Source organism: Heterodontus francisci, chromosome X (assembly GCF_036365525.1).
Source record: "Heterodontus francisci isolate sHetFra1 chromosome X, sHetFra1.hap1, whole genome shotgun sequence".
NCBI classification, from domain to species: Eukaryota; Metazoa; Chordata; class Chondrichthyes; order Heterodontiformes; family Heterodontidae; genus Heterodontus; species Heterodontus francisci.
In genome coordinates, this window is record NC_090421.1 from 15520229 (window position 1) to 15533204 (window position 12976).

The 12976-nt window shown below is 51.4% G+C and overlaps 1 protein-coding gene across 1 annotated transcript in view; it reads left to right on the forward strand.

Moving 5' to 3' along the window:
- Positions 1 to 12976, forward strand: part of LOC137358731 (tumor necrosis factor receptor superfamily member 5-like) — a 69482-nt gene that overhangs the window by 50015 nt on the left and 6491 nt on the right. The window lies entirely within an intron of this gene.

Genomic DNA, 12976 nt, shown 5'->3' on the forward strand with positions numbered 1-12976 from the left:
GATGAAATCACTTCAATGATAGGACATAATGAGAGGTAAACAGGCAATGGAGACTTCATAGGTAGAATTGAGAAATAGAAAAGGATTTAAGACTGCAGTGGAGTTGTATACAGGCCCCTTTGTAGGAGATGTGAAGTGGTAGAATCTACAAACGCTGAGACGAGACAAGCATGTAGCAAAGGCAGGGTGGTTTTAATGGAGGATTTTAACTTTCATTTAGATTGGGATTAGCAGACTAGCATATGTCTTGAGTGTGTCTAGGGTAGTTTTCTCGAACCAACAAGAGGGCAGGCGATATTAGATTTAGTTAACAGCCTAACGGTGCGTGAACATTTATCTAACAGCGATCATAATATGATCGAGTTCAAATGGAGTATTTGAAAGAGAGAAACTTGAAACAGCTACTAAGATTCTAGATTTAGTTAAGGCTGACTTCAATGCAATGAGACAGAGACTTCCACAGTAAACTGGGCAAATCTGTTCATGGATGAAATGACAGAAGATCAGTGGGAAGTGTTCAAAAAAGAATTTGACATAATCCAGAACCAGTTTATACCCCTAAAGGGGCAAGAGTTCTAACCAGAAAAGACAGCCATGGACAACTGAAGAAGTAAGAGACAACATAAAAGTTCAAAAAATAGCACAGATCTTGGTGAATGGGGGAGATACAAAGAACAGCAAAGGGTGATAAAGCAGATAGTAACAGCTACAAAAAGGGAATTTAAAAAGAAATTTGCAAGGGATATCGAGATCGACAAAAACTTATATAGTTACATTAGGAAGAGGGTGGGAGAAACAGTGGCGGTCCAAAGAGACCTGGGATGGGAGGTGGGGTTCCAGGTACACAGATTATTAAAATGTCATGAACTGCGACAAACGAGGCGAATGGAATTCTGGCATTTATATCTCGAGGACCAGAATATAAGGGGGTAGAAGTCATGCTTCAGCTACACAAAGCCCAGTTTAGACTGCAGCCAGACGACTGTGAGCAGTTCAGGGCCCTACGCATTAGGATGGATCATACAATCATAGAAATTTACAGCAAGGAAGGAGGCCATTTGGTCCATCATGTCTGCACTAGCAGACAAGTAGTCATTCAGTCCAATCCCACTTTCCAGCTCTTGTAGGTTACACTCTGGGACTGGGTGGCACAGTGGGTGATCACACTGTCCTTTCACACTCTGGGACTGGGTGGTACAGTGGGTGATCACACTGTCCTTTCACACTCTGGGACTGGGTGGTACAGTGGGTGATCACACTGTCCTTTCACACTCTGGGACTGGATGGTACAGTGGGTTATCACACTGTCCTTTCACACTCTGGGACTGGGTGGTACAGTGGGTGATCACACTGTCCTTTCACACTCTGGGACTGGGTGGTACAGTGGGTGATCACACTGTCCTTTCACACTCTGGGACTGGGTGGTACAGTGGGTGATCACACTGTCCTTTCACACTCTGGGACTGGGTGGTACAGTGGGTGATCACACTGTCCTTTCACACTCTGGGACTGGGTGGTACAGTGGGTTATCACACTGTCCTTTCACACTCTGGGACTGGGTGGTACAGTGGGTGATCACACTGTCCTTTCACACTCTGGGACTGGGTGGTACAGTGGGTGATCACACTGTCCTTTCACACTCTGGGACTGGGTGGTACAGTGGGTTATCACACTGTCCTTTCACACTCTGGGACCGGGTGGTACAGTGGGTGATCACACTGTCCTTTCACACTCTGGGACTGGGTGGTACAGTGGGTGATCACACTGTCCTTTCACACTCTGGGACTGGGTGGTACAGTGGGTTATCACACTGTCCTTTCACACTCTGGGACTGGGTGGTACAGTGGGTGATCACACTGTCCTTTCACACTCTGGGACCGGGTGGTACAGTGGGTTATCACACTGTCCTTTCACACTCTGGGACTGGGTGGTACAGTGGGTGATCACACTGTCCTTTCACACTCTGGGACTGGGTGGTACAGTGGGTGATCACACTGTCCTTTCACACTCTGGGACTGGGTGGTACAGTGGGTTATCACACTGTCCTTTCACACTCTGGGACTGGGTGGTACAGTGGGTTATCACACTGTCCTTTCACACTCTGGGACTGGGTGGTACAGTGGGTGATCACACTGTCCTTTCACACTCTGGGACTGGGTGGTACAGTGGGTTATCACACTGTCCTTTCACACTCTGGGACTGGGTGGTACAGTGGGTGATCACACTGTCCTTTCACACTCTGGGACTGGGTGGTACAGTGGGTTATCACACTATCCTTTCACACTCTGGGACTGGGTGGTACAGTGGGTGATCACACTGTCCTTTCACACTCTGGGACTGGGTGGTACAGTGGGTGATCACACTGTCCTTTCACACTCTGGGACTGGGTGGTACAGTGGGTGATCACACTGTCCTTTCACACTCTGGGACTGGGTGGTACAGTGGGTTATCACACTGTCCTTTCACACTCTGGGACTGGGTGGTACAGTGGGTTATCACACTGTCCTTTCACACTCTGGGACTGGGTGGTACAGTGGGTGATCACACTGTCCTTTCACACTCTGGGACTGGGTGGTACAGTGGGTTATCACACTGTCCTTTCACACTCTGGGACTGGGTGGTACAGTGGGTTATCACACTATCCTTTCACACTCTGGGACTGGGTGGTACAGTGGGTGATCACACTGTCCTTTCACACTCTGGGACTGGGTGGTACAGTGGGTTATCACACTGTCCTTTCACACTCTGGGACTGGGTACTGTGGGTTATTACACTGTCCTTTCACACTCTGGGACTGGGTACTGTGGGTTATTACACTGTCCTTTCACACTCTGGGACTGGGTGGTACAGTGGGTTATCACACTGTCCTTTCACACTCTGGGACTGGGTACTGTGGGTTATTACACTGTCCTTTCACACTCTGGGACTGGGTGGTACAGTGGGTTATCACACTGTCCTTTCACACTCTGGGACTGGGTGGTACAGTGGGTTATCACACTGTCCTTTCACACTCTGGGACTGGGTGGTACAGTGGGTTATCACACTGTCCTTTCACACTCTGGGACTGGGTGGTACAGTGGGTGATCACACTGTCCTTTCACACTCTGGGACTGGGTGGTACAGTGGGTTATCACGCTGTCCTTTCACACTCTGGGACTGCGTGGGACAGTGGGTGATCACACTGTCCTTTCACACTCTGCGACTGGGTACTGTGGGTTATTACACTGTCCTTTCACACTCTGGGACTGGGTACTGTGGGTTATTACACTGTCCTTTCACACTCTGGGACTGGGTGGTACAGTGGGTTATCACACTGTCCTTTCACACTCTGGGACTGGGTACTGTGGGTTATTACACTGTCCTTTCACACTCTGGGACTGGGTGGTACAGTGGGTTATCACACTGTCCTTTCACACTCTGGGACTGGGTGGTACAGTGGGTGATCACACTGTCCATTCACACTCTGGGACTGGGTGGTACAGTGGGTGATCACACTGTCCTTTCACACTCTGGGACTGGGTGGTACAGTGGGTGATCACACTGTCCATTCACACTCTGGGACTGGGTGGTACAGTGGGTTATCACACTGTCCTTTCACACTCTGGGACTGGGTACTGTGGGTTATTACACTGTCCTTTCACACTCTGGGACTGGGTGGTACAGTGGGTTATCACACTGTCCTTTCACACTCTGGGACTGGGTACTGTGGGTTATTACACTGTCCTTTCACACTCTGGGACTGGGTGGTACAGTGGGTTATCACACTGTCCTTTCACACTCTGGGACTGGGTGGTACAGTGGGTGATCACACTGTCCTTTCACACTCTGGGACTGGGTACTGTGGGCTATTACACTGTCCTTTCACACTCTGGGACTGGGTGGTACAGTGGGTTATCACACTGTCCTTTCACACTCTGGGACTGGGTGGTACAGTGGGTTATCACACTGTCCTTTCACATTCTGGGACTGGGTGGTACTGTGGGTTATCACACTGTCCATTCACAATCTGGGACTGGGTGGTACAGTGGGTGATCACACTGTCCATTCACACTCTGGGACTGGGTGGTACAGTGGGTTATCACACTGTCCATTCACACTCTGGGACTGGGTGGTACAGTGGGTTATCACACTGTCCATTCACACTCTGGGACTGGGTGGTACAGTGGGTTATCACACTGTCCATTCACACTCTGGGACTGGGTGGTACAGTGGGTGATCACACTGTCCTTTCACACTCTGGGACTGGGTGGTACAGTGGGTGATCACACTGTCCTTTCACACTCTGGGACTAGGTGGTACAGTGGGTGATCACACTGTCCTTTCACATTCTGGGACTGGATGGAAAAGTGGGTGATTACACTGTCCTTTCACACTCTGGGACTGGGTGGTACAGTGGGTGATCACACTGTCCTTTCACATTCTGGGACTGGATGGAAAAGTGGGTGATTACACTGTCCTTTCACACTCTGGGACTGGGTGGTACAGTGGGTGATCACACTGTACTTTCACACTCTGGGACTGGGTGGTACAGTGGGTGATCACACTGTCCATTCACACTCTGGGACTGGGTGGTACAGTGGGTGATCACACTGTACTTTCACACTCTGGGACTGGGTGGTACAGTGGGTGATTACACTGTCATTTCACACTCTGGGACTGGGTGGTACAGTGGGTGATCACACTGTCCTTTCACACTCTGGGACTGGGTGGTACAGTGGGTGATCACACTGTCCATTCACATTCTGGGACTGGGTGGTACAGTGGGTGATCACACTGTCCATTCACACTCTGGGACTGGGTGGTACAGTGGGTGATCACACTGTCCTTTCACACTCTGGGACTGGGTGGTACAGTGGGTTATCACACTGTCCTTTCACACTCTGGGACTGGGTGGTACAGTGGGTTATCACACTGTCCTTTCACACTCTGGGACTGGGTGGTACAGTGGGTGATCACACTGTCCTTTCACACTCTGGGACTGGGTGGTACAGTGGGTGATCACACTGTCCTTTCACACACTGGGACTGGGTGGTACAGTGGGTGATCACACTGCCCTTTCACACTCTGGGACTGGGTGGTACAGTGGGTTATCACACTATCCTTTCACATTCTGGGACTGGGTGGTACAGTGGGTTATCACACTATCCTTTCACACTCTGGGACTGGGTGGTACAGTGGGTTATCACACTATCCTTTCACACTCTGGGACTGGGTGGTACAGTGGGTGATCACACTGTCCTTTCACACTCTGGGACTGGGTGGTACAGTGGGTTATCACACTGTCCTTTCACACTCTGGGACTGGGTACTGTGGGTTATTACACTGTCCTTTCACACTCTGGGACTGGGTACTGTGGGTTATTACACTGTCCTTTCACACTCTGGGACTGGGTGGTACAGTGGGTTATCACACTGTCCTTTCACACTCTGGGACTGGGTACTGTGGGTTATTACACTGTCCTTTCACACTCTGGGACTGGGTGGTACAGTGGGTTATCACACTGTCCTTTCACACTCTGGGACTGGGTGGTACAGTGGGTTATCACACTGTCCTTTCACACTCTGGGACTGGGTGGTACAGTGGGTTATCACACTGTCCTTTCACACTCTGGGACTGGGTGGTACAGTGGGTGATCACACTGTCCTTTCACACTCTGGGACTGGGTGGTACAGTGGGTGATCACACTGTCCTTTCACACTCTGGGACTGGGTGGTACAGTGGGTGATCACACTGTCCTTTCACACTCTGGGACTGGGTGGTACAGTGGGTGATCACACTGTCCTTTCACACTCTGGGACTGGGTGGTACAGTGGGTTATCACACTGTCCTTTCACACTCTGGGACTGGGTACTGTGGGTTATTACACTGTCCTTTCACACTCTGGGACTGGGTACTGTGGGTTATTACACTGTCCTTTCACACTCTGGGACTGGGTGGTACAGTGGGTTATCACACTGTCCTTTCACACTCTGGGACTGGGTGGTATAGTGGGTGATCACACTGTCCTTTCACACTCTGGGACTGGGTGGTACAGTGGGTTATCACACTGTCCTTTCACACTCTGGGACTGGGTACTGTGGGTTATTACACTGTCCTTTCACACTCTGGGACTGGGTACTGTGGGTTATTACACTGTCCTTTCACACTCTGGGACTGGGTGGTACAGTGGGTTATCACACTGTCCTTTCACACTCTGGGACTGGGTACTGTGGGTTATTACACTGTCCTTTCACACTCTGGGACTGGGTGGTACAGTGGGTTATCACACTGTCCTTTCACACTCTGGGACTGGGTGGTACAGTGGGTGATCACACTGTCCATTCACACTCTGGGACTGGGTGGTACAGTGGGTGATCACACTGTCCTTTCACACTCTGGGACTGGGTGGTACAGTGGGTGATCACACTGTCCATTCACACTCTGGGACTGGGTGGTACAGTGGGTTATCACACTGTCCTTTCACACTCTGGGACTCGGTACTGTGGGTTATTACACTGTCCTTTCACACTCTGGGACTGGGTACTGTGGGTTATTACACTGTCCTTTCACACTCTGGGACTGGGTGGTACAGTGGGTTATCACACTGTCCTTTCACACTCTGGGACTGGGTACTGTGGGTTATTACACTGTCCTTTCACACTCTGGGACTGGGTGGTACAGTGGGTTATCACACTGTCCTTTCACACTCTGGGACTGGGTGGTACAGTGGGTGATCACACTGTCCTTTCACACTCTGGGACTGGGTGGTACAGTGGGTGATCACACTGTCCATTCACACTCTGGGACTGGGTGGTACAGTGGGTTATCACACTGTCCATTCACACTCTGGGACTGGGTGGTACAGTGGGTTATCACACTGTCCATTCACACTCTGGGACTGGGTGGTACAGTGGGTTATCACACTGTCCATTCACACTCTGGGACTGGGTGGTACAGTGGGTGATCACACTGTCCTTTCACACTCTGGGACCGGGTGGTACAGTGGGTGATTACACTGTCCTTTCACACTCTGGGACTGGGTGGTACAGTGGGTGATCACACTGTCCTTTCACACTCTGGGACTGGATGGAAAAGTGGGTGATTACACTGTCCTTTCACACTCTGGGACTGGGTGGTACAGTGGGTGATCACACTGTCCTTTCACACTCTGGGACTGGGAGGTACAGTGGGTTATCACACTGTCCTTTCACATTCTGGGACTGGATGGAAAAGTGGGTGATTACACTGTCCTTTCACACTCTGGGACTGGGTGGTACAGTGGGTGATCACACTGTCCTTTCACATTCTGGGACTGGATGGAAAAGTGGGTGATTACACTGTCCTTTCACACTCTGGGACTGGGTGGTACAGTGGGTGATCACACTGTACTTTCACACTCTGGGACTGGGTGGTACAGTGGGTGATCACACTGTCCATTCACACTCTGGGACTGGGTGGTACAGTGGGTGATCACACTGTCCTTTCACACTCTGGGACTGGGTACTGTGGGTTATTACACTGTCCTTTCACACTCTGGGACTGGGTACTGTGGGTTATTACACTGTCCTTTCACACTCTGGGACTGGGTGGTACAGTGGGTTATCACACTGTCCTTTCACATTCTGGGACTGGGTGGTACAGTGGGTTATCACACTGTCCTTTCACATTCTGGGACTGGGTGGTACAGTGGGTTATCACACTGTCCTTTCACACTCTGGGACTGGGTGGTACAGTGGGTTATCACACTGTCCTTTCACACTCTGGGACTGGGTACTGTGGGTTATTACACTGTCCTTTCACACTCTGGGACTGGGTACTGTGGGTTATTACACTGTCCTTTCACACTCTGGGACTGGGTGGTACAGTGGGTTATCACACTGTCCTTTCACACTCTGGGACTGGGTACTGTGGGTTATTACACTGTCCTTTCACACTCTGGGACTGGGTGGTACAGTGGGTTATCACACTGTCCTTTCACACTCTGGGACTGGGTGGTACAGTGTGTTATCACACTGTCCTTTCACACTCTGGGACTGGGTGGTACTGTGGGTTATCACACTGTCCATTCACAATCTGGGACTGGGTGGTACAGTGGGTGATCACACTGTCCTTTCACACTCTGGGACTGGGTGGTACAGTGGGTGATCACACTGTCCTTTCACACTCTGGGACTGGGTGGTACAGTGGGTGATCACACTGTACTTTCACACTCTGGGACTGGGTGGTACAGTGGGTGATCACACTGTCCTTTCACATTCTGGGACTGGATGGTACAGTGGGTGATCACACTGTCCATTCACACTCTGGGACTGGGTGGTACAGTGGGTGATCACACTGTCCTTTCACACTCTGGGACTGGGTGGTACAGTGGGTGATCACACTGTACTTTCACACTCTGGGACTGGGTGGTACAGTGGGTGATTGCACTGTCCTTTCCCACTCTGGGACTGGGTGGTACAGTGTGTTATCACACTGTCCTTTCACATTCTGGGTAGTACAGTGGGTGATCACACTGTCCTTTCTCTCTCTGGGACTGGGTGGTACAGTGGGTGATCACACTGTCCTTTCACACTCTGGGACTGGGTGGTACAGTGGGTGATCACACTGTCCTTTCACACTCTGGGACTGGATGGTATAGTGGGTGATCACACTGTCCTTTCACTCTCTGGGACTGGGTGGTACAGTGGGTGATCACACTGTCCTTTCACACTCTGGGACTGGGTGGTACAGTGGGTGATCACACTGTCCTTTCACATTCTGGGACACGGTGGTACAGTGGGTGATTGCACTGTCCTTTCCCACTCTGGGATTGGGTGGTACAGTGGATTATCACACTGTCCTTTCACACTCTGGGACTGGGTGGTACAGTGTGTTATCACACTGTCCTTTCACATTCTGGGACTGGGTGGTACAGTGGGTGATTGCACTGTCCTTTCTCACTCTGGGACTGGGTGGTTCAGTGGGTGATCACACTGTCCTTTCACACTCTGGGACTGGGTAGTACAGTGGGTGATCACACTGTCCTTTCACACTCTGGGACTGGGTGGTACAGTGGGTGATCACACTGTCCTTTCACACTCTGGGACTGGGTGGTACAGTGAATTTCACACTGTCCTTTCACACTCTGGGACTGGGTGGTACAGTGGGTGATTGCACTGTCCTTTCCCACTCTGGGACTGGGTGGTACAGTGGGTTATCACACTGTCCTTTCACTCTCTGGGACTGGGTGGTACAGTGGGTGATCACACTGTACTTTCACACTCTGGGACTGGGTGGTACAGTGGGTGATTGCACTGTCCTTTCCCACTCTGGGACTGGGTGGTACAGTGGGTGATCACACTGTCCTTTCACCTTCTGGGACTGGGTGGTACAGTGGGTGATCACACTGTCCTTTCACCTTCTGGGACTGGGTGGTACAGTGGGTTATCACACTGTCCTTTCACATTCTGGGACTGGGTGGTACAGTGGGTGATCACACTGTCCTTTCCCACTCTGGCACTGGGTGGTACAGTGGGTGATCACACTGTCCTTTCACATTCTGGGTCTGGGTGGTACAGTGGGTGATCACACTGTCCTTTCACACTCTGGGACTGGGTAGTACAGTGGGTGATCACACTGTCCTTTCACACTCTGGGACTGGGTGGTACAGTGGGTTATCACACTGTCCTTTCACATTCTGGGACAGGGTGGTACAGTGGGTGATCACACTGTCCTTTCACTCTCTGGGACTGGGTGGTACAGTGGATGATCACACTGTCCTTTCACACTCTGGGACTGGGTGGTACAGTGGGTTATCACACTGTCCTTTCACATTCTGGGACTGGGTGGTACAGTGGGTGATCACACTGTCCTTTCACATTCTGGGACTGGGTGGTACAGTGGGTGATTGCACTGTCCTTTCCCACTCTGGGACTGGGTGGTACAGTGGGTGATCACACTGTCCTTTCACGCTCTGGGACTGGGTGGTACAGTGGGTTATCACACTGTCCTTTCACACTCTGGGACTGGGTGGTACAGTGTGTTATCAGACTGTCCTTTCACACTCTGGGACTGGGTGGTACAGTGTGTTATCAGACTGTCCTTTCACATTCTGGGACTGGGTGGTACAGTGGGTTATCACACTGTCCTTTCACACTCTGGGACTGGGTGGTACAGTGGGTGATCACACTGTCCTTTCACACGCTGGGACTGGGTGGTACAGTGGGTGATTACACTGTCCTTTCACACTCTGGGACTGGGTGGTACAGTGGGTGATCACACTGTCCTTTCACACTCTGGGACTGGATGGTACAGTGGGTTATCACACTGTCCTTTCACACTCTGGGACTGGGTGGTACAGTGAGTGATCACACTGTCCTTTCACACGCTGGGACTGGGTGGTACAGTGGGTGATTACACTGTCCTTTCACACTCTGGGACTGGGTGGTACAGTGGGTGATCACACTGTCCTTTCACACTCTGGGACTGGGTGGTACAGTGGGTGATTACACTGTCCTTTCACACTCTGGGACTGGGTGGTACAGTGGGTGATCACACTGTCCTTTCACACTCTGGGACTGGATGGTACAGTGGGTTATCACACTGTCCTTTCACACTCTGGGACTGGGTGGTACAGTGGGTGATCACACTGTCCTTTCACACTCTGGGACTGGGTGGTACAGTGGGTTATCACACTGTCCTTTCACACGCTGGGACTGGGTGGTACAGTGGGTGATTACACTGTCCTTTCACACTCTGGGACTGGGTGGTACAGTGGGTGATCACACTGTCCTTTCACACTCTGGGACTGGATGGTACAGTGGGTTATCACACTGTCCTTTCACACTCTGGGACTGGGTGGTACAGTGGGTTATCACACTGTCCTTTCACACTCTGGGACTGGATGGTACAGTGGGTTATCACACTGTCCTTTCACATTCTGGGACTGGGTGGTACAGTGGGTGATTACACTGTCCTTTCACACTCTGGGACTGGGTGGTACAGTGGGTGATCACACTGTCCTTTCACACTCTGGGACTGGATGGTACAGTGGGTTATCACACTGTCCTTTCACACTCTGGGACTGGGTGGTACAGTGAGTTATCACTGTCCTTTCACACTCTGGGACTGGGTGGTACAGTGGGTTATCACACTGTCCTTTCACACTCTGGTACTGGGTTGTGCAGCGGGTTATCACACTGTCCTTTCACACTCTGGTACTGGGTTGTGCAGTGGGTGATCACACTGTCCTTTCACATTCTGGGACTGGATGGTACAGTGGGTTATCACACTGTCCTTTCACACTCTGGGACTGAGTGGTACAGTGGGTGATCACACTGTCCTTTCACGCTCTGGGACTGGGTGGTCCAGTGGGTTATCACACTGTCCTTTCACATTCTGGGACTGGGTGGTACAGTGGGTGATCACACTGTCCTTTCACACTCTGGGACTGGGTGGTACAGTGGGTGATCACACTGTCCTTTCACACTCGGACTGGGTGGTACAGTGGGTGATCACACTGTCCTTTCACACTCGGACTGGGTGGTACAGTGTGTTATCACACTGTCCTTTCACATTCTGGGACTGGGTGGTACAGTGGGTGATTGCACTGTCCTTTCCCACTCTGGGACTGGGTGGTACAGTGGGTGATCACACTGTCCTTTCACACTCTGGGACTGGGTGGTAAAGTGGGTTATCACACTGTCCTTTCACACTCTGGGACTGGGTGGTACAGTGTGTTATCACACTGTCCTTTCACACTCTGGGACTGGGTGGTACAGTGGGTTATCACACTGTCCTTGCACATTCTGGGACTGGGTGGTACAGTGGGTGATCACACTGTCCTTTCACACTTTGGGACTGGGTGGTACAGTGGGTTATCACACTGTCCTTTCACACTCTGGGACTGGGTGGTACAGTGTGTTTTCACACTGTCCTTTCACATTCTGGGACTGGGTGGTACAGTGGGTGATCACACTGTCCTTTCACACTCTGGGACTGGGTGGTCCAGTGAGTGATCACACTGTCCTTTCACACTCTGGGACTGGGTGGTACAGTGGGTGATCACACTGTCCTTTCACACTCTGGGACTGGGTGGTACAGTGAATTTCACACTGTCCTTTCACACTCTGGGACTGGGTGGTACAGTGGGTGATTGCACTGTCCTTTCCCACTCTGGGACTGGGTGGTACAGTGGGTTATCACACTGTCCTTTCACTCTCTGGGACTGGGTGGTACAGTGGGTGATCACACTGTACTTTCACACTCTGGGACTGGGTGGTACAGTGGGTGATTGCACTGTCCTTTCCCACTCTGGGACTGGGTGGTACAGTGGGTGATCACACTGTCCTTTCACCTTCTGGGACTGGGTGGTACAGTGGGTGATCACACTGTCCTTTCACCTTCTGGGACTGGGTGGTACAGTGGGTTATCACACTGTCCTTTCACATTCTGGGACTGGGTGGTACAGTGGGTGATCACACTGTCCTTTCCCACTCTGGCACTGGGTGGTACAGTGGGTGATCACACTGTCCTTTCACATTCTGGGTCTGGGTGGTACAGTGGGTGATCACACTGTCCTTTCACACTCTGGGACTGGGTAGTACAGTGGGTGATCACACTGTCCTTTCACACTCTGGGACTGGGTGGTACAGTGGGTTATCACACTGTCCTTTCACATTCTGGGACAGGGTGGTACAGTGGGTGATCACACTGTCCTTTCACTCTCTGGGACTGGGTGGTACAGTGGGTGATCACACTGTCCTTTCACACTCTGGGACTGGATGGTACAGTGGGTTATCACACTGTCCTTTCACACTCTGGGACTGGGTGGTACAGTGGGTGATCACACTGTCCTTTCACACTCTGGGACTGGGTGGTACAGTGGGTTATCACACTGTCCTTTCACACGCTGGGACTGGGTGGTACAGTGGGTGATTACACTGTCCTTTCACACTCTGGGACTGGGTGGTACAGTGGGTGATCACACTGTCCTTTCACACTCTGGGACTGGATGGTA